This window comes from Elaeis guineensis, chromosome 2 (genome assembly GCF_000442705.2).
Source record: "Elaeis guineensis isolate ETL-2024a chromosome 2, EG11, whole genome shotgun sequence".
Classification (NCBI taxonomy): Eukaryota; Viridiplantae; Streptophyta; class Magnoliopsida; order Arecales; family Arecaceae; genus Elaeis; species Elaeis guineensis.
In genome coordinates, this window is record NC_025994.2 from 101,202,223 (window position 1) to 101,228,312 (window position 26,090).

Here is a 26,090-nt window from a genome sequence, read left to right on the forward strand (position 1 = left end):
GGGTGGCCTGGAGGAGATATGGGGAAGGGAGCTATTTATAAAGCTAATAGATTGCTCGATCGTTTGGTTGGTGAAGCGAATAAATTAAGCTGCCCTGGGTGTGTTATTTTGGCTTGTGTCTCGAGACCCTTCTTTTTGAGCGTATGGATAACGTGACCATATGTCGGGACTCTACCACCGCCACGGCTTGGTGAGATCGATGTGGTAGCGAGCGTCTGGAATACTGGAGAGAGAGAGAGAGAGTGTGTGAGGATATACGTATATACAAAAGCGCGTTGGATAACTTCACGTGCTCAAAGAGAAAGCGCCTCCGGATCTGAGCCCAGATGCCTGACTCGTGAGTGTCGCTCCTTTGACTTTCTTATGACCAACCAAACGCGCGTAATTCATCTTTGTAAATCGCTTCCTTCCCTCTGCCTCTTCCGCGAAACCTAACCCCATCACTTTTATCTTTGTAATCGTGAGGCCGCATCGATGATCATCTTTCAGCCGGTCACATTCTCTTCGAGTTTTGTTGGATGAAAAACGTCTGGAATGAGGGCACCAACCCCCCTGCATTCAAACCCATTCACCTCTCTCGTGCAACACGTTAGAAAATATTTTGTTTCAAAAATATTCAAAATTCTAAATAAAAATAATTATTTATTTGAAAATTTTGGAAGTTCAAAATTTCTTTATTAATGGCCCCATATTTGATGTTTCAATCATGCATGTTCATCTGCATTTATCTGATTCTTCCAAGCTGCATTCTGGCTTTAATTCAGTATAGAAGCTCAACTTTTGCATCATTTGGAAAGGAAAGTCTTTCGCTTGTCCAAACAAATAGCATCGACACATTACGGTAATTTCACTGTGAATAGAGTAACAGCCAGTTGGCCCATGGTGTAAATACATATATGGTATGTGGTGAACCAACGATGTTTTCCTCTTTATTGCGGTGATGGCCGACGAAGCGGCTTAGAATAATAAAAAACAGAAAAATGAGTCTCTTCCCTATTATATTAAAATCATTCTGCTGTTGAAAGCGAACGATGTGAGCCCATTGTGTAATAACCCAACCCATTTGGGCCCTTCGACCAGGTCCAAACTTTAGAAGCCCCAAATTAAAAAAAAAAAAAAAAAAAATTCTATATGCAGTGCATGGCAGAGAGGAGGAAGAAGACTCCGAAATCAGAGTCTTCGCTTTCGATTTCGTCGAGATTGGGTGGAGGGGAGTCCAATTAAGTTAAAAAAACCCCCCTATAAATAGTCTTCTCCTCTCTTAGATCTTCATCAAAGATTTTGAGAGTTCACCGGAACATCTCCAAGGATTTTCCATGAGTTTTTGGATGGAAAGAAAGGGTCGTCGAAGTTCTTCTCATCTGTCGGAGCAAGGTAAGCTCCTTCCCTCTTCTTCCTTCTTTTCTTGGTTGTCTTTTCATCATCCACGAGCGATGGCAAGCCGCCGAATTTGAGCTAAAAAGGGCGGTCGCTGTTTTGATTGTATTTTTCTGCTTGCCACCGATAATAGTCACTGTTGAAGGGGGCTATGGGTTTTGCTGTGGGTCTCGCCATCGTCGAGAACCACCATGAGTGGCCGACGTCGGCCTTCCTTGGCTGCATATGGGGGAGAGAGGAGAGGAAGGGAATCCGGTCCCCTGTTTTGGATGAGGAGAAGAGAAAAAGAAGCTTCTTCTCTCTCTTCTCAATTAATCAACAAATTAAATTAGATAATTAATTAATTAATTTATATATATTTTTTTAGATAGTTTAGGAAAATTTGGGAAGAAAAAATGTTGGGGATAAGGGTGAGGATCCTGATAAACCTCAATAGAAGATTTTAGAAAATTAATTTGATTTATTTGATTTATTTTATAATATTAATTTAATATATATAGGAGAATAGTCCATCAGACAGGAGGGCATCAAGTAGGATTCTGACATCCAGAGCATAAAGTAATGAGTCTAATTTATCATTGATTGAGGTAAGAATCTCTGTACATGATTACTAAATATAGATATATACCATTTTACTGTTGGATTTGCTTGTTTTGATGGATTACCATAGTTGAGATATAATCATTCTTTGAATGATTTTTCGGTATGATTTACATCATTTATTGATATAATCATCCAGTTGTTAAAATTGTTGGAAGGTCAAAAGAAAAGAAGTCTGTAATTATGAGGAGTGTTTGATGTCTAGGCTATTTTTAGTTTCTATTAAAGGTAATGAGTTAATCAATCAATATAATGGATAAAGAATTTTGAGATTTTAATATGAGGTCAAAATGTTATTGTTTGTTTGAAAAAAAAATTGAAAAACCAACATGAAGGGAATAAGGGTGAAATGTCACATAATTTTATTATATCAAGATCTTGTGAAACAAGTACTATGTAAAGTAGACTATTAAAAGCTCGAGGATGACATAAACAATGTATTTTTAAAGTTATTGATCAAGCAAAGCTAATTTTGAGGATGAAATTATTTTAAGAAAAAAGAATGTAATAATCCAACTCATTTGGGCCCTTCAACCAGGCCCAAACTTTAGTAGCTCAAAATTCTTTAAAAAAAAAATTCTATGTGCAGCGCATGGCAGAGAGGAGGAAGAAGACTCCAAATCAGAGTCTTCTTCGCTTCCGATTTCATCGAGATCGGGTGGAGGAGAGTCCGGTTAGGTTAGAAAAATCCTGCTATAAAAAGTCCTCTGCTCTCTTAGATCTTCATCAAAGATTTTGAGAGCTCACGGGAATATCTCTATGGATTTTTCGTGAGTTCTTAGATGGGAAGAAAGGATCATCGGAGTTCTTCTCGGCTACCCCAGCAAGGTAAGCTCCTTCCTTCCCCTTCCTTCTTTTTCTGGTTGTCTTTTCATCATCGGTGAGTGGCGACAAGCCATTAGATTTGAACTAAATAGGGCGGTCCCTGTTTTGATTCTATTTTCCTACTTGCCACCGACAACAATCACCGTTGAAGGGGGCTATGAGTTTTGCTGTGGATTTTGCCATTGTCGAGAACCACCATGGGTGGCCGGCATCGGCCTTCTTTGGCTGCATGTGGGGCCGGGGGAGAGGAGAAGAAGGGGATCGGGTCCCCTGTTTTGGACGAGGAGAAGAAAAGAAGAAGCTTCTTCTCTCTCTTCTCAACTAATTAACAAATTAAATTAGATAATTAAATAATCAATATATATATATTTTTAGATGGTTTAAGAAAATTTGGGAAGGAAAAATGTCGAAGACAAGGGTGAGGATCTCAATAAACCCTAATAGAAGATTTTAAAAAATTAATTTAATTTATTTATTTTATAATATTAATTTAATATATATAGGAGAACTATCCATCAGACAGGAGAGCATCGAGTAGAATTTTGACATCCAGAGCATAAGACAAGGAGTCTGATTTATCACTGATTGAGGTAAGAATCCCTGTATATGATTACTAAATATAGATATATACAATTTTATTATTGAATTTGCTTGTATTGATGGATTTATCAGGGTTGAGATATAATCATTTTTTGAATAATTTTTTGGTATGATTTACATCATTTATTGATTATGCATATGTATCAATGGTTGATATTGCAGTCATATGGATTTGACATTCTTTCTCTGGTCATATTGAAAATTTAAAATTTGTTTGATAAAAACAACATGAAATTAATGCAAAAAAAAAATAAAAAATATATAATTTGAATTAGCCTCGTCATGAAATAGTCTGTTAGGAGCTTATGTATGGCATAGTCTTCACGGATTTATACTTCGATCAGCTGGCCAGGAGCTCATGTCTGGGACAGTCTGTCAGGAGCTTATACCTGGGATAATCCCCACGGACTTTGATACGTAAGACAGTCATCCAGGAGCTCATGCTTGGGACAACTTTGGTGGGCTTATGAGTGAAAATTTGATCGGATAGAGACTGAGGTATAGCCTTGAGTAGTCCAAAGCCAAAAAGGATGAAGGTTATCAAGCTGAAGTTGTGGAAAGATGAATCAGATGTTAAGATCATATAGATTAATGTTGAATAAAGACCTCACTTGATGGTATATGGTGATCTATTATATATTCAAAATGCATGTTTATGTCAGTATTTGAGTTATTATATATATATATGTATGTATGTATACATATATATATATATATATATATATATATATATATATATATATATATATATATATATATATATATATATATGTATGTGTATATATATATATATATATATGTATGTATGTATGTATATATATATATATATATATATATATATATATATATGTATGTATGTATGTATGTATGTATGTATATATATATATATATATATATATATATATATATATATATATATATATAATGAGTTTTTATGAAATTGTATTGATATTTATATATTTTTCACTTCATTCATTATTTTGATATAGATGTACAGTGATTCTTACTGAGCTGAAGAAGCTCATATTCTTTTCTTATTTTATTTTTTCAAAATCATGGGATACTTAGTTCGTTCGGATAGGTTGGGTGAGAGAAGTCAAATATTGGAGTTTTTAGTAATTTAACTAGTTTAAATTTTTTGATACTAATGAATATTTGAATGATTGTGTTTGAACAAGTTTACTATTTGATATGGAAGAGTGACTCGGTTGATATGTTTGATATTTATCTGATTATTTAAAAATATTTGTGTTTATATTTATTTAGACTTTACATGATCTCTAGGCACTATTTTAAAAATTTTGCAGTTGTATCACGTGATCAACCCAGATGCTGGGTTCGAGGCTTGACACATTACATAACCAGCTTGGTCCTTACAATCTATGTATACGTAACAGCATAAAAGTGTGTGTATGAATTTGATCGATCACCGAGAAGATAAATATATAGCAGAGAATAAAAGATATGTTAGTTTTATTAAAATAAATTTGCAAGTGAAGTACAACTACACGTCCAAGTTCAGGAAGCTATTCTATGCACAGTTGACCATCGATCAACGTACGTAAATTGGAACAGATAAATTATTTATTTAAAGTCTTCTTCGCTTCTGATTTCGTCAAGATTGGATAGAGGGGAGTCCGGTTAGGTTAGGAAAACCCCCTATAAAAAGTCCTCTCTTCTCTTAAATCTTCATCAAAGATTTTGAGAGCTCATCAGAACATCTCCAAGGATTTTTTGTGAGTTCTTGGATGGGAAGACAGGATTGTCAGAGTTCTTCTTGATTGTCAGAGCAAGATAAGCTCCTTTCCTCCCCTTCCTTCTTTTCATGGTTGTCTTTTCATCGCCGGTGAGCGGCGGCAAGCCGTTGGATTTGAACTAAACAGGACGGTCCCAGTTTTAGTTGTATTTTTCTACTTGCCACCGACAGTAGTTACCGTTGAAGGGGGCTATGGGTTTTGTTGTGGGTTTCGCCATTGTTGAGAACCACCATGGGTGGCCGGCATTGGCCTTCTTTGGCTTCATGTGGGGGGGAGAGGAGAAGAAAGGGATTGGGTCCCCTGTTTTGGATGAGGAGAAGAGAAGAAGAAGCTTCTTCTCTCTCTTCTCAACTAATTAACAAATTAAATTAGATAATTAATTAATCAATTTATATATATATTTTTAGATGGTTTAGAAAAATTTGGGAAGAAAAAATATTGGGGACAAAGGTGAGGATCTCGATAAACCCCAATAGGCGATTTTAGAAAATTAATTTGATTTATTTTATAATATTAATTTAATATATATAGGAGAACAGTCTATCGAACAGGAGGGCATCGAGTAAGATTTTGACATGCATCCAGAACATAAGACAGTGAGTCTGATTTATCACTGATTGAGGTAAGAATCTCTGTACATGATTACTAAATATAGATACATACCATTTTACTATTGGATTTGCTTGTATTGATGGATTTATTAGGATTGAGATATCATCATTCCTTGAATGATTTTTTGGTATGATTTACATCATTTATTGATTATGTATATGTATCAGTGGTTGATATTGCGGTTATATGGATATGACATTCTTTCTCTGATCATATTGAAAATTTAAAATTTGTTTGGTAAAAATAACATAAAATTAATGCAAAATAAAAGGATGAAAAATAAATGGTTTGGATTAGTCTCGTCATGGAATAGCTCGTCGGGAGCTTATGCCTGGAACAATTTTTTCGAACTTATATTTGGATCAGCCAGCCAGAGCTCATGTCTGAAACAGCCTGTCAGAAGCATATGTCTAGGACAGTCCCCACAGACTTTTATACGTAGGACAGTCAGCCAAGAACTCATGCTTGAGACAACTTTGATGGGCTTATGAGTAGAATTTGATCGGATAGAGACTGAGATATAGCCTTAATTAGTACAAAGCCAAAAAGAATGAAGGTTATCAAACTGAAGTTGTGGAAAGATGAATCAGATGTTAAGATCATGTAGATTAATGTTGAATAAAGACCTCACTTGAGTTATTATGTATTCAATGCATGTTTATGCTAGTTTTTGAGTTATTATATATATATATATACATATAAATATATACGTATATATATATATACATACATATACATATATATACATACATATACATATATATACGTACATACATACATACATATATATATATATATATAATGAGTTTTTATGAAATTATATTGATATTTATATATTTTTTACTTCATCCATTATTCTAATATAGATGTACAGTGATTCTTACTGAGTTGAAGAAGCTTATATTCCATTGTTGTTTTATTTTCAGAACCACAGGATGCTTAGTTCGGATAAATTGGGTGAGAGAAGTCAAGTATTGGAGTTTTTAGTAATTTAGCTAGTTTAAATTTTTTAATACCAATGAATATTTGAATTATTGTATTTGAACAAATTTACTATTTGATTTGAAAGAGTGACTTGGTTGACATGTTCGATATTTATCTGATTATTTAAAAATATTTGAGTTTACATTTATTTAGGTCTTACATCATCTCTAGGGCACTACTCTAAAAATTGTAAGATCGTGTCACGTGGCCAAGTTAGATACTGGGTTCGATGCATTATGCATTACATAACCAGTCTGGTCCTTACAATATACGTATGCGTAACAGCATAAAAGCGTGCGTATGAATTTGATCGATCATCGAAAAGATAAATATATAGCAGAGAATGAAAGATATGTTAGTTTTATTAAAATAAATTTGTAAGAAAAGTACAACTACATGTCCAAGATTGGGAAGCTATTCCATGCACAGTTGACCACTAAACTGGAACGGACAAGTTTTTTATTCAGAGATAGCATGAAATTAAAAGAAGTGAAGCTCGCTAAAGCGAAAAGAGACCATTGGAGGAAGAAATTTTATCACATGAACCATTGAGTAATAAACCGTCCGCTTTGGCTTGAATCAGCTTCCACGTAGCCTCCACATGCCGCATCTCCGTCAGGGTTGCTCCGATCGCAAACCGTACGACAAACATTCCGGCCACCATGGCATGGGTCATGAAAGCTTGCCCACTCGAGTTCACCGCCTCCAATAGCCTTCGGTTCAACTCCGAAGCATCATCCCCTTGGAACCTGGGTTTGAGTCGGAAGCACACCAACGCGAACTTGCGCGGCACCACCACGTCGAACCTCCGGTCCATTGCCACCAACCTCTCGAAGTGCTCGGCCATCGCGACGTCGCTCCGTATGTGCTCCATCAGGTTGGCCATGCCGTACCTTCGGATGACCACCCACAGCTTCATGGCTCGGAAGCGCTGACTGAGCGTGATCTGCCAGTCCTTGTAGTCCACCACCGTTTTGGCATCACTAGCCTTGTTCTTGAAATACTCGGGATTGCTGCACAAGGTGTCAACCAATGAGGATGGGCTCTTGACCCAGAGGCAGCAGCAATCCATGTTGGTGAGTGTTGCAGCCAATCTCCTCGTCGTCTGACCGTTGGAGATGCACATCTGCAAGAAAAGTCCTCACTGATCGGAGATGTCTCCGACGGAGACCCTCCGATGCTTAAGTCAGAGAGGAGACTAGGCAATAGTAGAAAAATCAGGGGCTCAGCCAGAGAGAGAGAGAGCTCACCAAAATCGTTGCCTTACCCTGTTTTATAGTAGAATGCGGTATGGTCCCGTCATTAATAGTGTAGACAACTGGGGATTTGTCAAATTGTCGGAGACTATCAAATGGTCGTGGGTTGTCAGGTTATTAGAATTAACCCATGTCCTTCGCAGGATAATACCCCATGGCGGTCGTACAGCATGTCCTTTACAGGACAACAGCCCATAGCGGTTGTATGGCGTTTGGATGGGCTGGCGATTATATATCGGTATTTGGTTGCCGGGATGTCGGATGATGACTCAGAAATACCGTCGGCTGATCTGGTGCCTTGTGGAACTCGGATGTCGGCTGCCACCCCCGACAGTGAGTCGGTGATATGGGTTCGACCGCTCGACTGGTTGGAAACAGTATTGGCCTGTTTGGCCAGCGTTCCTTTGGTCGGATATTGTCGGCAGTCATTGTCGGAGTTGTCTGTCCGTCCGATGGGTAGAGTCGGACGTAGGTCGGACCGTTCCAAGGATAAGTCGGCGTATAGGGGTCAGCCGGTATATCCCAACAGTTGCCCCCCCACTCCTGAGTCTGATGTCGTGTTGGCCGGCATTACCATGTGGGTGACGGCCTCGGGCGAAAGGAGTGGTTTTCCATCACGTCATGCCCCGACTCTGCCGACCATACCAACGGACGATCCGGTGTCAGACGTCTCATCGAAAATGCAAATCGCCGTCGGTTAATTAATTCCGAGATGCAATTTTTTTGCCACACATCGGGGGGCTATTGGGCTGGAACCGTTCGCGCGGATGGAGGCGACGTGGATGGAGGCGACGTGGCTCGATCTGGGACATGTGCGTCGAACCGTCGGACCGAGGAAGGGCCCAGGCGCTTTCACGTGTCAACATCCGAAAAACCCTCATTCGACGCACTTTCAACTCGACCGTCGAAGGGCCTTATATATATACGGCCACTCGTATCCGATGCTTCACTTTTTACTGTCCTATTTCTGGCGCTGAGGCCCTGTCGAGTTGTCCCCCAGTCCCAGGTAGCTGTTTCCGTCCTCCTTCTTTGAAAGCTCTTCTCGAAGCTTTTCATTCTTGTCCCTTTACATCTTCGCTCCCTTTGCATTTTCTTTTTTAGTCTCTTTTCTTGGGGCTAGCGCTATGGCTAGAACCTCTCTTCGAGGAAGTCAGTTAGAGAACCCGACCGATGATTCCCGATCGACCCCAGAGGCGAAGGCTTCTTCACTTTCGGGGCCGAACGTCGAACGGCTTAGGGAACAATACGGTATCCCGGAGCAGTTTCGACTTTTCGCCCCTGGGGCTGAGGGTCAGCTTAACAATCCGCCTTCGGACCAGGTGGCCTTTTATGTTGAGGACCTTCGGACTGGTCTTCGCTTTCCGATTTCAGAGTTCGTCCGGAATGTCTTGGATTATTACAGGCTTTGCCCGGTGCAACTGGCGCCGAACTCAGTCCGATTAATAATCAGCTTCGCTTTGTCATGTCGGCTCTTGCCTACCTTTCCCCGCATCTCTCTCTTTCAGGAATTCTTCATCCTCCGACCCCACCCAAAAGCTCGAAGGTGGTGGTTCTTCAATCTCCGGAAGGACCTTTCATTCATTATCGGTCATCCACCGTCGATTCAAGGATGGAAGAACCAATTTTTTTTCGCTTCTTCTTCGCTACCCTGGGGTTTCCTTCTTGCTGGGGCGACCCCCAAACTCAGTCGAATGAAAACAGTCGAGTGGAGGCAGAAGACCGAAAGGACTGTCACCGACTAAAGGATATGTCGGTGCCGAAACAGAGAGAGCTCATCATCGAGCAAGCTCTCTATGACGCCGACCTAAGTTCGGTTCTCCACTTAGTTACAGTTCGGTCTATCGGTCGTCTTTTGACTTTTTCACCTGTCTTCAGACTTGTGCTAATCTGTCGTTGAAATTGCAGGCATGCCACCAAGAGTAAGACTAACAGATGCTGACATTTGGCAGCACGCGGCAAGGAAGAGTCCGACGCCCGGGGTCGGATCTTCGTGGCCACCCAAGAGGCCCCAGACATCATCCCCGACTGCCGTTGTGATGGCGGCTGCGTAGCCTGATACCGAACGAGTGTCGGGCTTTGAACGAGCGTCGGGCTTTGAACCAGTTAGGATAACGATGATAAGTCGAATATCTATTGTCCGGCCCTTGGTCGGGTGTATACGTCACGATGTATGATAAACGATGGCAAGCTGAATATCCTTCGATCGGTCGTGACCAAGTCGGTATGTCGCAAGTGCGACCTCGATCATCTTGGCATTTTGTCCTTCTTAGTCGAAGCCAAGTCGGCAAGTTTGCCAGCCGCGCTGACCGAGAGTCGACTGTGGAAGGAGCGTGGCTTCAACTTAGAGAGGTTTCATCGCCAGCGCTGGCCTTCCGTTAGTGTAGGCAAAATGGTTCTCGTAAGAGTTTGATGTGTCATCGACGATTGGGCCATAGGTTTCCAATGAAACGTTGGGCCCAAGTCGGAGAGTCGGGGCTCGTACTTTTGACGAAGGCCGACCCATGGTGGAGAGCCGAACTTTGTTGACTCTGGGATTTTGAAGAATGGGAGGCATCTCTCAGCTGACCGAGAAATAAATCAGTTGAGTGCGATGATCCTCCTATTGAGCTACTGTACTTTCTTTTTGGTGTTCGGGTGCCGTATGTTGATAATCACCTTTATCTTCTCGGGGTTGGCCTCAATTCTGCATTGAGAAATGAGGAACCCGAGAAATTTTTCTGAAGTCACCTCGAAGGCGCACTTGGTCAGATTTAGCTTCATTCGATGTCGCCGAAGCATGCGAAAAGTTTCTTCCAGGTCTTGGACGTGATCTGAAGCCTATGCACTCTTCACCAGCATGTCGTCTACATACACCTCCATGTTGCACCCGATTTGAGCTTTGAAGATCTTATTGACGAGTCGCTGGTAGGTGGCTCTGGTATTCTTCAGACCGAACGGCATCACTCTGTAACAGTAAAGGCCCTTGGCGGTCATGAAGGCCGTATGCTCTTCATCCTCGGATGCCATCCGGATCTGGTTATATCCGACAAAGGCATCCATGAAGTTGAGCAGTCGATGATCGGACGTCACATCCACCAGTTGGTCGATCTTCAGCAGTGGGAAGCTGTCCTTCGGACAGGCTCGATTCAGGTCGGTGTAGTCGATACAGATCCTCCACTTCCCGTTGGCTTTCTTTACCATGACGATATTGGCGAGCCAGTCGGGATATGTAATTTTTCTGATGAAGCCCATCTCAAATAGTTTGTCTACTTTCTCGTCGATAGCCTTCTGTCTTTGGGGGGCGAAAGACCGTTTCTTCTATCTCACCGGCTTCATGCCAAGGGCGATGTTGAATCGGTGAGTCATTATTTTCGGAGAGATGTCGGACATATCCGCTGCCGACCAAACGAATATGTCAGCATTGACTTTCAATAGCTCTATCTGCTGCTGTCGCTTCGAGTCGGACAATTGCGACCCGACCTAGATCACTTGTTCAGGATTCTTTGCCATCGAGATGGAAATCAGCTGTTCAGCTGGTTCACCCCGTTCCTCCTCTTCCCGTTGGTCCAACTTGTCGACCGACAGAGAATCCTTCGATTTATTATTTTGAGTTGAGATTTGGAAGCATTGTCGAGTGAGCCATTGATCCCCGCACATTTTCCCAGCTTCATTTTTAGTCGGGAACTGGACCAGCAAGTGATATGTCGAGACTATCACTCTGAGAGCATTTAGTCCGGATCTTCCAAGTATGACGTTGTGGGCCGAAGGTACTCGGATGATCATGAAGGTCAAGTAGACGGTGCTTTATCGTGGTTCGGCCCCAGTTGTCATAGGAAGAGCAATTTCTCCTTCCACTATGACGGCATCCCCAGCGAAACCTACTAGGGGCGTAGAGACTCTCCTGAGTCAGTTGGTCGACAGTCGCATTCGAAAGAAGGTCAAGTAAAACAAAATGATAGTCGAGCTTTCATTATCAATAAGAATTTTTTTTACATCATAATTCGCTATTGTTGTCGAGACAACAATAGCATCATCATGGGGAGTTTGGATTTTTCAAGCATCTTCATCTGTAAAAATGATTACATCATCTTGGCGTGGCTTCTTCGTCGACTCCCCTTCAGCAGTCATCTTTCGGTCCAGTCGTTTGGAGATCATGTTGATGACTCCGGTAATAGGCTGATTGTTTGCTGCCTCTTCAGTCAGTTGGGATCGTCGGTCGGAAAGGGATCGAGTCGGTGGGTTTTTTCGATACTTTTTGAGATACCCTCGTCGTATGAGGGCCTCTATTTTATCCTTGAGTTGGATGCATTGCTCGATGTTGTGACCGTGGCCCCGATGAAATCGGTAGTATTTTCTCCGATCGCGGCCCTTTGCCTTCAGAGGCACCGTCGCAGATATTCCGCTCCTTCGATCTCTATCAGGATCTGCGCACGAGGAGCGGAGAGAGGGGTGTAGGAGTCATACCTGCGATGCGTCGGTCTCGAACTCTGCCGTCGGGGCGATCTCGGGCTCCGTCATCGGGGCGAGACCCGTTTATCGGTCGGGGGCCTGCTGGGTTCAGTAAAAGCCCGATTTTTTTTCTGCTTCTCCTTCTGGCCCTTGCTCTCGGTCAGGCGCCAGTTGGAAGCTCCTTCGTCCGCGCGCATGTATTTGTATGCGCGCTCCAGTAATTCAGCATATGTCCGGGGTAGGGTCTTGTCCAAGAAATATGTGAATCGAGACCCCCTTAGCCTCCTCTTCATGGCCGAGATAGCCATGTCTTCGTTGAGATCCCGAACCTCAAGTGTGGCTGCATTGAATTGGGCCACAAAGTATCGGAGTGTCTCATTTTCTCCCTGCTTGAGGGAGAAAAGACTGTCCGAGGTTCGTGGCGGTTTCCGACTGGTGCTGAAATGGGCCACGAAAGAATGCTTGAGCTGCCTGAAGGAGTGGATACCTCCTGAGCGGAGGTCGGAGTATCAGGTCCTGGCAGCTTTACGAAGTGTGGCGGGGAAGCCAATGCAGAGGAGGGCATCGGTTGCCCCTTGAATTTTCATGAGAGCCTTGTAGCTCTCTAGATGGTCAACTGGATCGGTGAGCCGTCGTAAGGCTCCACATGAGGTATCTTGAACCGACTAGGGATTGGATCGTCGAGGATAAATCGAGAGAGAGGTTCGGTCGTCCGAAAGTCGACATCGTTTGAAGATTTCTGACCATCCGTCTGGAGCTGGGCAAGCCGACGATCGATTTCTTCGAACTTACATTTGTAGTCGTCCAACCGTCGGTGTTGAAAAATCCCAAGGGTTGAACCTCCCGACGAATTTGAGAGGGAGGCGGACGGTGTCCGCGGCCGCTTCTCCTTCCTTGCTCGCTCCAGCTAGGAAGGAGAGGGATGTCGAGACCGATGTGTGTCTCACCGTGGCCGCCTCCCCCCTTCTCGATGGGAGTGCTGAGACGGCTGCTCTTGAGGAGGAGATGGAAGTTGACGCGGGCGTCGACGGCTGCTTTTGGACGGCATCGAGTGCACCGCCGGCTGTTCCATCGGCAGTTACGTCAACTGGATTGGTTGTTGTTGAAGGTTTTTTATCACGTTCTTCAGAACAGTCATTTGCCGCACGATCGCCGCAATCTGTGCCTCCGTGGTCACCACAGGATGCGGAGAGCTAGGTTCCACCATGGAGGGTAAAGGAGGGGCCTCTTTCTGATGGAAAGAGTGCCTCATCGATCCGATAGCTCTCGATCGCTGAGTCTTGATTTTTGTCATCTCGAGAGGTTTTTCAAGCTCTATGGAGCTCGCTGTCTTACCGCCGCCGTGGCCGCCCTCCTACCTGACGCGTCAAATCTGTTGCGGCCAATTTCCTCATCGCCTGATTGTCGGAGACGTGCACCTACAAGGAAAGTTTTCACTGACCTGAGATGTCTCCGACGGAGACCCTCCAATGCTTAAATCAGAGAGGAGACTAGGCAACAGTGAAAAAACCAGGGGCTCAGCCAGCGAGAGAGAGCTCACCAAAATCGTTGCCTTATCCTGTTTTATAGTAGAATGCGGTATGGTCCCGCCATTAATGGTGTAGACAACTGGGGAGTTGTCAAATTATCGAGAGCTATCAAATCGTCATGGGTTGTCAGATCATTAGAATTAATCCATGTCCTTGACAGGACAATGCCCCATGGCGGTCATACAGCATGTCCTTGTTAAGACAACAGCCCATGGCGGTTGTACGGTGTTTGGACGAGCTGGCCGACTATATGTCGGTATTTGATTGTCGGAACGTCGGGTGATGACTCGAAAACACCGTCGGCTGATCTGGTGCCTTGTGGAAGTCGGATATCGGCTGCCACCCTCGACAGTGAGTCGGTGATATGGGTTCGATCACTCGGTTGGTTGAAAACAGTATTGGCCTATTTGGCCGGTGTTTCTTTGGTCGGATATTGTCGGCAGTCATTGTCGGAGTCGTCTGTCCGTCTGGTGGGTAGAGTCGGATGTCGGTCGGACCGTTCTGAGGATATGTCGGCGTATAGGGGTCAGCCGGTATATCCCAATAGTGAGGAATCATTTGTGGGGATTCAAGCTGAACGAGTCGGCCAGCTCCACACCATCCAAGTAATGCCGGAATTCAGGGCATATACCCGAACTATCGGCATAAGCTGCATCGATGTGATACCAAACGCCATACTCGTACGCGACTTTCCCCAGCTCTAGTAGTGGATCCACGGCTCCAACAGCGGTGGTACCGATCGTGGCACACAGTTACAAGGGCACCAACCCTTTGGCAATGTCGGCCTCCATGGAGGACCGAACGCTGTTTGGAGTGAGTGTATAGTCCGACACTACTGATGTCGGGATGGCGCGGAAGTTGGATGGCGGGATGCCGATGAGCTTCGATGCCTTCTGAACCGTGGAATGTGTTTGATCGGATGCATAGACCACCAGTTTGGTGATCCCATCGCCTCCCATCTTGCTCAAAGCACTGTCTCGTGCTGCTGCTAGTGTGCACACCACTGCCTCGCATGTGCTCCCATGCAGGACACCGCCACCACCTTGGCCACCGGAGAACAGGAAGGATGAGGGGAGCTTGAGCATCTTCCCCATCCAATCCATGACTATGCTCTCCAGCTCGGTGGTGACTGGAGATGCGATCTAGTTGAATCCAACGACGTTCAGATCGGAGCAAAGCATCTCGTCGAGAAAGCCGACGGTGCTCACATTGGCCTGGAAGTATGCATAGAAGTTGGGGCTTTGCCAATGGGTGAGGCTAGGGAAGATGTCGTCGTGGATATTGTTGTGGCCAATCCCCCCATCATCCGATCGCCGGCGTCGCGCACCAGCAAGAAGAGTCCTCACTGACCGAAGATGCCTCCGTCGGAGACCCTCCGACGGTCAAGTCAGAGAGGAGACTAGGCAACAGTGAAAAATCAGAGGCTCGGCGGGAGAGAGAGAGAGAGAGCTCAAGAGTTTAGAGGCATTTTAGAGAGCTTGAGGAAGCTTGCTCAAAACTTACCAAGACTGTTGCGTTATCCCATTTTATAGTAAAATGCGGTATGGTCCCGCCATTAATGGTGCAGACAACTGGGGAGTTGTCAAATCGTCAGGGGCTGTCAAATCATCATGGACTGTCAAGTCACTGGGATCAATCTATGTCCTTGGCAGAACAATGCCCCAGGGCGACCATGCCGCATGTCCTTGACAGGACAACTGCCCATAGTGGTCGTACGGCATTTGGATGGGCTGGCCGACTATATGTCGGTATTCGGCTGTCGGGACGTCGGGTGATGACCCGGAGACACCGTCGGCTGGTCTGGTGCCTTGCGAAAGTCGGACGTCAGCTGTCACCCCCGACAGTGAGTCGGTGATTTGGGTTCGACCGCTTGGTCGGTCGGTAACAGTATGGGTCTGTTCGACCGACATACCTTCGGTCGGATATTATCGGCAGCCATTGTCGACAGTCATCGTCGGAGTCATCGGTCGGTTCGGTCGATAGAGTCGGATGTCGGTCGGACAGGTCCGAAGATAAGTCGGCGTACAGGGGTCGGTCGGTATATCCCAATAGATATCATCCCGAATGGTCTGGATGGGCTGAGAAAAAATGAGAGCTTGGTCGGAGAGACGCTTGCTCAGATACCCCGGCTCGGCCTGGCTCCGGACCGGATATCGCTCAATGTCTCGATAGTAGTTGGCTATGAAGTCGACCACCGCTCGAGTCTCCTTTTTGAGCGTATGGATAAAATGACCATATGTCGGGACGCTACCGCCGCCACGGCTTGGTGAGATCGATGTGGTTGCGAGCGTCTGAAATACTGGAGAGAGAGAGAGAGAGAGAGAGAGAGAGAGAGAGAGAGAGAGAGAGGATATACGTATATACAAAAGCGCGTTGGACAACATCACGTGCTCAAAGAGAAAGCGCCTCCAGATCTGAGCCCAGATGCCTGACTCGTGAGTGTCGCTCCTGCGACCAACCAAACGTGCGTGATCCATCTTTGTAAATCGCTTCCTTCCCTCCGTCTCTTCCGCGAAATCTAACCCAATCACTTTTATCCTTGGTTTTAAAATGTAACTTATGGTACGAAAATTAAGGGGCAGCATCGATGACGGTCTTTCAGCCGGTTGCATTTTCTTCGAGTTTTGTTAGATGAAAAACGTCGGGAACGGCGGCTCCAACTGCCCTGCATTCTAACCCATTCACCCCTCTCTCGTGCAACACGTCAGAAATTATTTTTTTCAAAAATATTTAAAATTCTAAATAAAAATAATTATTTTTTAAAAAATTTTAGATGTTTAAAATTTCTTTATTAATGGTCCCATATTTGATGTTTGAATCATGCATGTTCATCAGCATTTACCCGATTTTTCCAAGCTGCATTCTGCCTTTAGTTCAATACACTATGGATATGCTTATCTCGGCTTGATCGGCCGTCATTACATATGCACGGTCTGCGGTGGATCTTTTTTTTGAGAGAGTAGCTGATCAGGTCTTTATGAATTTTTCTGACGATTTTATCTTTGCCTCATGCAGATACCACGAGTCCTAAAGGAAAAACCCCTCATTAGCCCTTCAGCTTTTTATCTCAACTTTTCAATCTTTTCCGGTTTTAATTTTCTCTTTTATATATACTTTCTTACTGGGGAGCAAAGGGAGTTGACTGAATTGAAGCTCCCACATGATGGCTATAGTAGTAGAAGGATCGAACTGAGTTAGGTTCATTGTAACTAGATAATGATCTTACCGTAGACATACACAATAAGTTGGATTTCTTTCTTAAGTTAATGTTTTAACTCATCTCTATCTAGGCACACCTTTTTTTATTTTATTTTGTAATTTATTTTATTATTAATTATTTGACATTATATTGGTAATTTTTCGAACCATCTCTCTCACACAATAACCTAAATTTTTAAATTCTTGATCTTTGGTCCTTAAACCATACATAACTAGATTCGCTTTGCAAATTTTCTATGAGGATCCATCCAAATATTCATTTAGTCTCACATATATCAGCTATACACTAGATAGATTTTGGGTACCTATATAATATTTATAAATCTAAATAATATCTTTTAGCTAGCTTTTTTTTGGATCAGATATATGGTTGTTATATATTCAATTCTAAAATCACCTAAGATTGCTTCCTTTGTAAGGATAAAGATTTTTAAGATCACTCTAACTCCATTTCTATTTTAAAACTTATAGAACGAGAAATTTTAATATTTTTGAAATTTAAAAATATGCAAATAAGTACAAATATTACATGAAACCATACAGTATAACATTTATTTAGTAAGAACAAAATAATTAAATAATTTTGAAAATGACATCTTAGCATAGATTGATAACAAAAATTATTAAGAGGAGGGAAAAGAAGATAGCATATAATGCATAAAGTATTATTAGAGTTAATTATTATATTTTTAAATTATCTGATTGAGCTATTTTAAAATTTAATAACTGCCATTTGTTCCTATGTGGTATTATATTCCGTAAACTTAAAAAAAGCTGTAAAGAGTGAGAAAACAGTAAGCAAGACTTAGGTCAGTCATAAAAGAGCTTTATGAATTATTATATGTTCCTCTTTGTCTTACAAATTTATTTTAATATAATGGACTCTGTTTATTCTACTATATTTTCATACGGATATATTGATTGCGGCATGCACATGGAGAGAATCCAAGGCTTGCTATCTTTCTCTCTTGTAGGTGGATGTCTGACCAGGACACCATCTTTCAACACCTTTTCGATACCGCGCTTTGTAGCAGGAAGAAAGAAAAAATAAAACAGAAAGCAATCAAATACGTAGATCAGTCAAAAAAGAGTTCGTCTCCATGGGGCATGCAAAGTTCACTATGAGAAAAAGAAATATTACAAGAGGAGATCTTACCCTCAACCTTCTACATCCAATCTCTCCCTCATAGAAAGTTCTCCCTCACAAAAGCTCTCTCTCTAGGAAGACCCCTCTGAACTCCTGAAGTGATCGCTGTCCAGAAACCTCCCTGCTCCTGCTCCTCTCGATGACACATCTACTCGCTCACGAATGTTCTCGAGTATTCCGCCTGATGAAACCGTGCCACAAACTCTTCTGTTCTGTGATCAGGCCTTTTAAAAGGCTTAAAAAACCCGTGAAACAACAGGATTAGGACTCCTAAAATAGCTCAAAAACCCTCCCTGGACTGTTGGATCTCGACCGACAACATCCAAAACCACACGATCGTGCACTGGTCCACGAAATAAGCCATGGACTGTGAGAAATGCATGACAAACAGCTTCGGTCTACGATGGATCGTGCGAAACCGAGAGGAAACGGTCTCGCGGTCCACAGACCCCTCTGTGCACCACCCAATCCATCATGGATTGGGATCCGGGCTCCCACGCCCGCGTGGGCGCATGTGGACCTGAGCCCCACCCGCTCGCACACCTGGGCCTGGCCCGCACCCCGCACGCTAGGCCATGCGCCTAGGCCTGGACCGCACGCCGCATGCTGGGCCGCGCCCTGTGCACCCTGGCCATGCGTTGCTGTGCGCTACCGCTCCTGGGCTGCGCATCGCCGCTCCACCGGCCCGCTACCAGCCGCCGACGGTCATCCGCCGCTCCGAATTTTATGCCAACTTCAATCGATCGTATCTCGACCATCCGAACTTTGTTTGAGGTGATCTTGGGCTTGTTGGACTCTATTTTTTATCGCGGACCTCACTGTGGGCTCAATATGAATTGAATCTCGAGATATTAAATCCTAACAATCTCCATCTCGACTCGACATTCGCTCTCCTCCTAACTTTGAGAGCTTCTAGATCTCCTCGCCCCCATATCTTGGGACAATCACCTGCTGATCATGGATAGGCAGACATTGGAGTCGAACCAGATTGCTCAATCCCATCTTCATCGTATGATGTGCTCTTCCTGATCTGAGATCTGCTCAGGGTATCATCCTGCGGCAATAGGAATCTCACCTTGCGATATCGCCTTTCATCCTCCCGAGTCTCGCATTTCATGCCCGATCCACCTCCACCTGGAGCTACACCTCACTTTGAGCTCCTCCTGGCTCCTAAAGCTCCACCTCGCACTGGACTCTCCGTCAGGTAATAATGTCCTCTCGTCTTCTTCTTCCCCTCCAAAATAATCCTATCATCGTGTAGCACCTTCAGGATTCCTTCACCAGCTACCATCCTGTAGCCTCTCGAATCCAGTTTACTCAATGAGATAAGATTCTGCTTGAAATCGGGTATGTATCGGACCTTCCTCAATCTCCTCACTGCACCATCATGTATCCTTCAACCGACCGTTTCGATACCTCTGATCGCACAGCTCAATCCATCCGATAGATAAACTATACCTTCACTATTCTCCAAGGAGTCAAACTGCTCTTTTCTGCAACATACATGATAGATGCATGCAGAATCTAAGATCCACTGTTGGGAAGAAGTAGATACCTCGTTAGATATCTCCAAGACATCTCCCTCTGAATCACTACTGGCCATCGCTACAACAGCCATCGTCCGATCCCTGAGTTGAAAATAATCTCTGGCTAGATGACCTAATTCGTCACACCGGTAACATCTGATCTTGCTCAAGTTCCTTGTCCTGAACTTGGACTGCCCTTGTCGCGATCTCCTGTCGCTCCGTCTATCGCCTCCTACTTCTCCAAAAATCATCAAAGCTGAGTTGCAGTCACTTGAACTCGAAGCTGGGTTCTCCCTTTTGAGAACTCATTCTGAAGAATCACCACAGTGATCTCATCCATCTTGCTGGTGCTCTTCTCCACTAGAAGAGCAGTCACCAAAGACTCATACAAAAAGTGGAAGTGACGCTAGCAAAACCAGCGCCCTGATCTTCTCCTCAACATTCTCATCAATACTGAAAAAGTCGGCGAAGATCTTCTGAAAGTAATTGAGATGCTCCTGCATGCTCTGTCCCTCAGTTTTCTATAATTGGTAGAACAACCTTTAGAGGAAGAGAGTGTTGATGAGAGATTTCATCATGTACAACTTCTCGAGCTTCGACCACAGTACCGTTGAAGAAGTCTCGCTAAGCACATAGATCACCACCTCATCTGTTAGATACATGCAGATGGTACTCACCGCCTGCATCTGTAGCCGTCTCTAATCCTACACCTCTATGATGGTCGGCTTCTCCTCGCATAAGAGAGCATCGATCAACCCTTGTTGGATGAGCACGTCCTTCACCCTTGCCTGCCACAAGGAGAAATTCCTTTTTCCATCAAACTTGTAGATCTCCATCTTGATTGATCATATCTTCTCCATCTTCAATCTTGCTCACCACTGCTGCAATCTACATTCTTGTATCGCCTTACTCTGATACCACTTGTAGGTGGATGTCTGGTCAGGACACCACCTCTCAGGACCTTTTCGATATCGCACGTTGCAGCAGGAAGAAAGAAGAAATAAAACAGAAAGCAATCAAATATGTGGATCAGCCAAAAAAAGGCTCGTATCTACGGGGCATGCAAACTTCACTATAAGAAAAAGAAATATTACAAGAGGAGATCTCACCCTCAACCATCGTACATCCAATCTCTCTCTCTCACAAAAAGTTCTTCCTCATAAAAATTCTCTCTCTAGGAAGATCCCCTTGAACCCCTGAAGCGATCGCTGTCTGCTGTCCAGAAGCCTCCCTGCTCCTGCTCCTCTCGATGATGCGTCTACTCTCTCACGGGTGTTCTCAGGTATTCCATCTGATGAAACCGCACCACAAACTCTTTTGTTCTATGATCAGGCCTTTTAAAAGGCTTAAATCTATGAAACAACAGGATTAGGACTCCTAACATAGCCCAAAAACCCTCCCTTGATCGTTGGATCTTGATTGGCAACACCCAGAACCACATGATCGTGCACCGATCTATGGAATAAGCCGTGGACCATGAGAAACGTGCGAGAAATGGCTTCGATTTATGATGGACCGCAAAAAATCGAGAGAAAACGGTCTCGCGATCCACAAACCCCTCTGTGCACCGCTCGGTCCACCGTGGATCGGGATCCAGGCTCCCACGCAGGCGCGCGTGGGCCTGGGCCGCATGCTGCACGCCCGAGCCGCACCCTGCATGCCCAAGCCACATGATGCTGCACGCTGCCATGCATCACCATAAGTGGCTGCGCCACCGCTCCTCTGCCGACCTGCCGTCGGCTGTCGGCGATCCTCCATCACTCTGAATTTCGTGCCAACTTCAATCGATCATATCTCGACCATCCGAACTCCGTTTGAGATGATTTTGGGCTCGTTGGACTCTATTTTTCATCGCAGACCTCATTGTGGGCTCAATGTGGATTAAATCTTAAAACATCAAATCCTACCATCTCTCTCTCTCATCCTATCCTCCTTTGCGCTAAATGTTCTTCTTCTATATCTTTTGAAGGTTATCCCTTCTCTTTTATATAATCCCCCATTTCTTTTTGTAACCCACCTCAGTTGAAAAATAATGTTTGTTATATGATCTACCATAGGAACAACCCTAATGGAGATGCAGAATTTGGAGGCTACATGGAAGCTAATTCACGGCAATCACCGCATACTCGTGAAGAGGTCTCTTCACAAGCATGTAAGATATCTTATCATGATGTCATAAAAAAGTATGGATCAAAATTCACATAATTAATATTCAACTTTAATTCCATTAAATAAATCAAATGTGCTACAAAATAATATTACATAGTCTTGCATCAAATTTTAATAAATTTTAATTTAAAATAAAAATATCAAAGTCTATCTCTAGTTTTCTCTCTCATAATGAATCTCCAAGTCAAGTTAGTCTTCTGAATTTATAAAAATGATAAAATATCGAGTAATAAGCCAAATAGTCCAGTAATTAATATATATTTTTTTAAATAAATTAAGTAATAATAATATATTAAAAAATAAATATACATATGCATCAATTCAAATTATAGAGCACTAATCAAAATAAGATCCATATGAATTTATTTTCATTGATAAATCAATTTTTTTCAAAATATTACATTCATTTCGACAGACATGAGCTTGTTCAAAGTACCAATGTATAACCTCCACTGGTAGGGTATCAAATTACCAACTTTTAACTGTCCCACCAGTGAGTATCAAAATACTAGCATTTAACTGCCCCAGTGGCAAGGTATTAATGTATTAGTGTTTAACCGCCCCATTGACTAATTCGATACATAGTCAAATTGCGAATCAAAATTTATCTCGATTCAATATATTTTTTTCAAAATAAATTTTATATTTCAGATCGAATAATTCATAAAGCCATGCGATATCAAATCAATCAGTATGATTCATATTGAATTCCATACACTCGATCATAAATAACTTAATATTTCAAAAAAAAAGATATAATCGATAATTCAAAATACATGCATCAGATTTATAAAATAATGAATAATTCAATATAAAATATTTTGTAATTTGCTAATAAGTCTAGAAAAAATGCAGTATTACTTACCTCACACGTAATGCAATAAATTTATAAAATTTCATAATTTTTTTTCAAAATCTTTGATTCATTGATCATATCGTAGTATCCCACTATTGGATATCTTCTTATCAAGACAATCATACCACTATACATAATTAAGTTCTATAATCAAAAAAGATATAAATAATCAAGGAAGACATGATGAACAGTATATCACATTCAACAGTCCAAATCGATTTGGGCATGATAATTTTATTCGATCATAATCAACCAAGATGGTTTAAAATCTCTTTATTAGATCAACTTGGACTCAAAACTATAGGACCTAGACTCTTGATGGTTTCATAAATCAAGTAGAGAGAGAATATTAGAGGAGAGAAAAATTAACAAAATAGAACAAAACTGATCTGACGGTATTTTTCAGTATCTCAATCGATCCAATCAAGATGATTTAAATAAATTATGATTGAAATAGTGTACGTATGGTCCAATAAAAATTATGGATAATCGAATCATGAAGAATCTAGTCTAATCAGGATCGGTACTAGCATGCTGCCTGACGACCATGGGTGAGGATCCTTTTTATTAGGATTGGATCAAAATTATTAAGAGTAATCCTTTTACTAAATCAATCCTAGAGAGAGAAATTCATGAAGAGAGAGGAAGAATCTAGAGAAAAAAATTTTAAAGGAAGAAACTAGAAAGTGAAAATAGATAGAGAAAGTGGAGAGAGCAATAATTTTGAGAAAAGAAAGAGAGAGGGATGAGAGAAGAGAGAAACTCTCTAATTCTTCTTTTTTCCTTTAACCTTCTTTCCTTTTTTTCCTTTTTTTTTTCTCTTTCTCTCTCAGTGGAAGAGGGGACTTCTCATTTCCCTTATTTTTTGAAATTAGGAAGCTTCTCCCCAATGGTGGTGGTAGCTACAGATGTAGGCTGTAGAGATGCAGATAGGAAACCATAGATTGGCGGTTGGCGGTGATGATTGGCATCGAAAATTTTAGAAAATGGATGAAAATCAATGCAAAAATAGGGGAATTGATTCGAGCCTCCTTTTTGATAAAATTCAGCAAATCATCAATCGAAATCAAGATTTTAAAGGCTAAAGAAGAGAGAAGAGAGGGTTAATCAATGTTTGCCCGCCTCTTACCTGACTTTTTTGATGATTGTTGACTAAATTGGACTCCTTTCCGGCTTCAATTTCAACTCCAATTAAGAGTCCAACAAAAGGAAGTTTTCTATCTTTTTTTTTGTGATTGCTTTAAGATTTGTGTTGTTAAATTTTTTTGCTGGATTGAGGTATCTTTCTTCCAAAAAAAATTTTATTCTCGAAATTTTTCTTGCACAAGTCCTCAAAAATTCAAATTTTCTTTTGCCTCAAGTCGGTCATCCTCTAATTTGAGGATCAAATCCTTCATTATCATACTTTTTAAATCAAATTACTATTATGATCAATTTAAATAGAATTCAAACCACTATACTTTCGCATGGCACTCTGATTTAAATTCATCAATATATTCATCTCAAATCTATGTTTCTAAGTAATATAAGTAATCATCTTAATTTTTTTACTGTTTATCCGCCTACACCCATACATAATTCTATGTGTCATAGTTCATCTACTTATATTTTGATTTTATATAAATTGTGCTACCTTCGATTTGAGATCGTGAGTCACGGGATTACGGCAACCTTCTTATACTTATAGAGAACTCTTTCCACATACATGCAAGACATCTTATCACGATATCATGAAGCAACTATGGAATAAAATTTTAATACTTAATGCTCAACTTTAATTCAAATAACTAAATCAACTATCTTACCAAATAATATTCCATAGTTTTGCACTAAATTTTAATAAACTCTAATTTTAAAAATAATATCAAAGATGCCTCTAGTTTTCTCTCGCATAATGAATTCTCGAGCCAAGATAATCTTCTGAATCTATAGAAATGATAAATTATAGAGTAATGAGCTAAATAGTGTAGTAAGTATTATATACTTTAGCTAGATACTTTAAGCAATAATAATATACTGAAAAATAAAAATACATATGCATTAATTCAAAATATGCTGCACTAATCAAAATAAGATCTACGTGAATTTATTTTTATTTATAAATCAATTTTTTTCAAAATATTATGTTTATCTCGACAGTTATAGACTAAATCAAAGTACTAGCATATAACTCCTACTGATGAGATATCAAATTATTAGTATTTAACCATCTTACTGGTAAGGTATCAAAATATCAGCATACAACCTCCACTGACAAGAAATCAAAGTACCAGCATTTGACCATCCCACTGGTAGGGTATCAAAATACTAGCATTTAACTACCCCACTAACAGTGTGTATATCAAAGTTCCAACTTTTAATCATCCAAATTGCAAGGTATCAATATATAAGTGTTTAACCACCCCACTGATGAAGTATCAAAGTACCAACATTTAAACCCTTTGATGGAGTTCGATGCATAGTTGGGCTACTGGTCAAAAGTTATCTAAAATCAATATACTTTCTTTAAAATTATATTTCATATTCCAAATCAATAAATTCAATAAGCCATGCAATATCGAATCAATCAATATGATTCATAGCAAATTCAATACACTTGATCATAAATGACTAATTATTTTAGAAAAAGAATATATTTGCTAATTTAAAATACATACATTAAATTCATAAATCATGAATAATCTAATATAAAAAATATTTTATACTTTATCGATAAAAGTAAAAAAAATGTAGCATTACTTACCTCACACGTATTCTAATAAATCTACATAATTTTATGAATTTTTTTTCAAAATCTTTAATTTATAGATTACATCGTAACATCCCACTACTAGACATCTTGTTGTCGAGACATCCACCGATCAGATGTTAAGATCATGTAGATTAATATTGAATAAAGACCTCACTTGAGTTATTATGTATTCAATGCATGTTTATGCCAGTTTTTGAGTTATTATATATATATATATATATATATATATATATACATATACATATATATATACATACATACATACATACATACATACATATATATATATATATATATATATATATATATATATAATGAGTTTTTATGAAATTGTATTGATATTTATATAATTTTCACTTCATCCATTATTCTAATATAGATGTACAGTGATTCTTACAGAGTTGAAGAAGCTCATATTCCTCTGTTTTTTTGTTTTCAGAACCACAGGATGCT

General features: G+C 41.4%; 1 pseudogene; it reads right to left on the reverse strand.

Annotated features, from left to right (window-relative positions):
* Nucleotides 1–7,142: 7,142 nt before the first annotated feature.
* Nucleotides 7,143–20,363, reverse strand: LOC105032777 (tyrosine decarboxylase 1-like; annotated as a pseudogene).
* Between the last annotated feature and the right edge of the window lie 5,727 nt (nucleotides 20,364–26,090).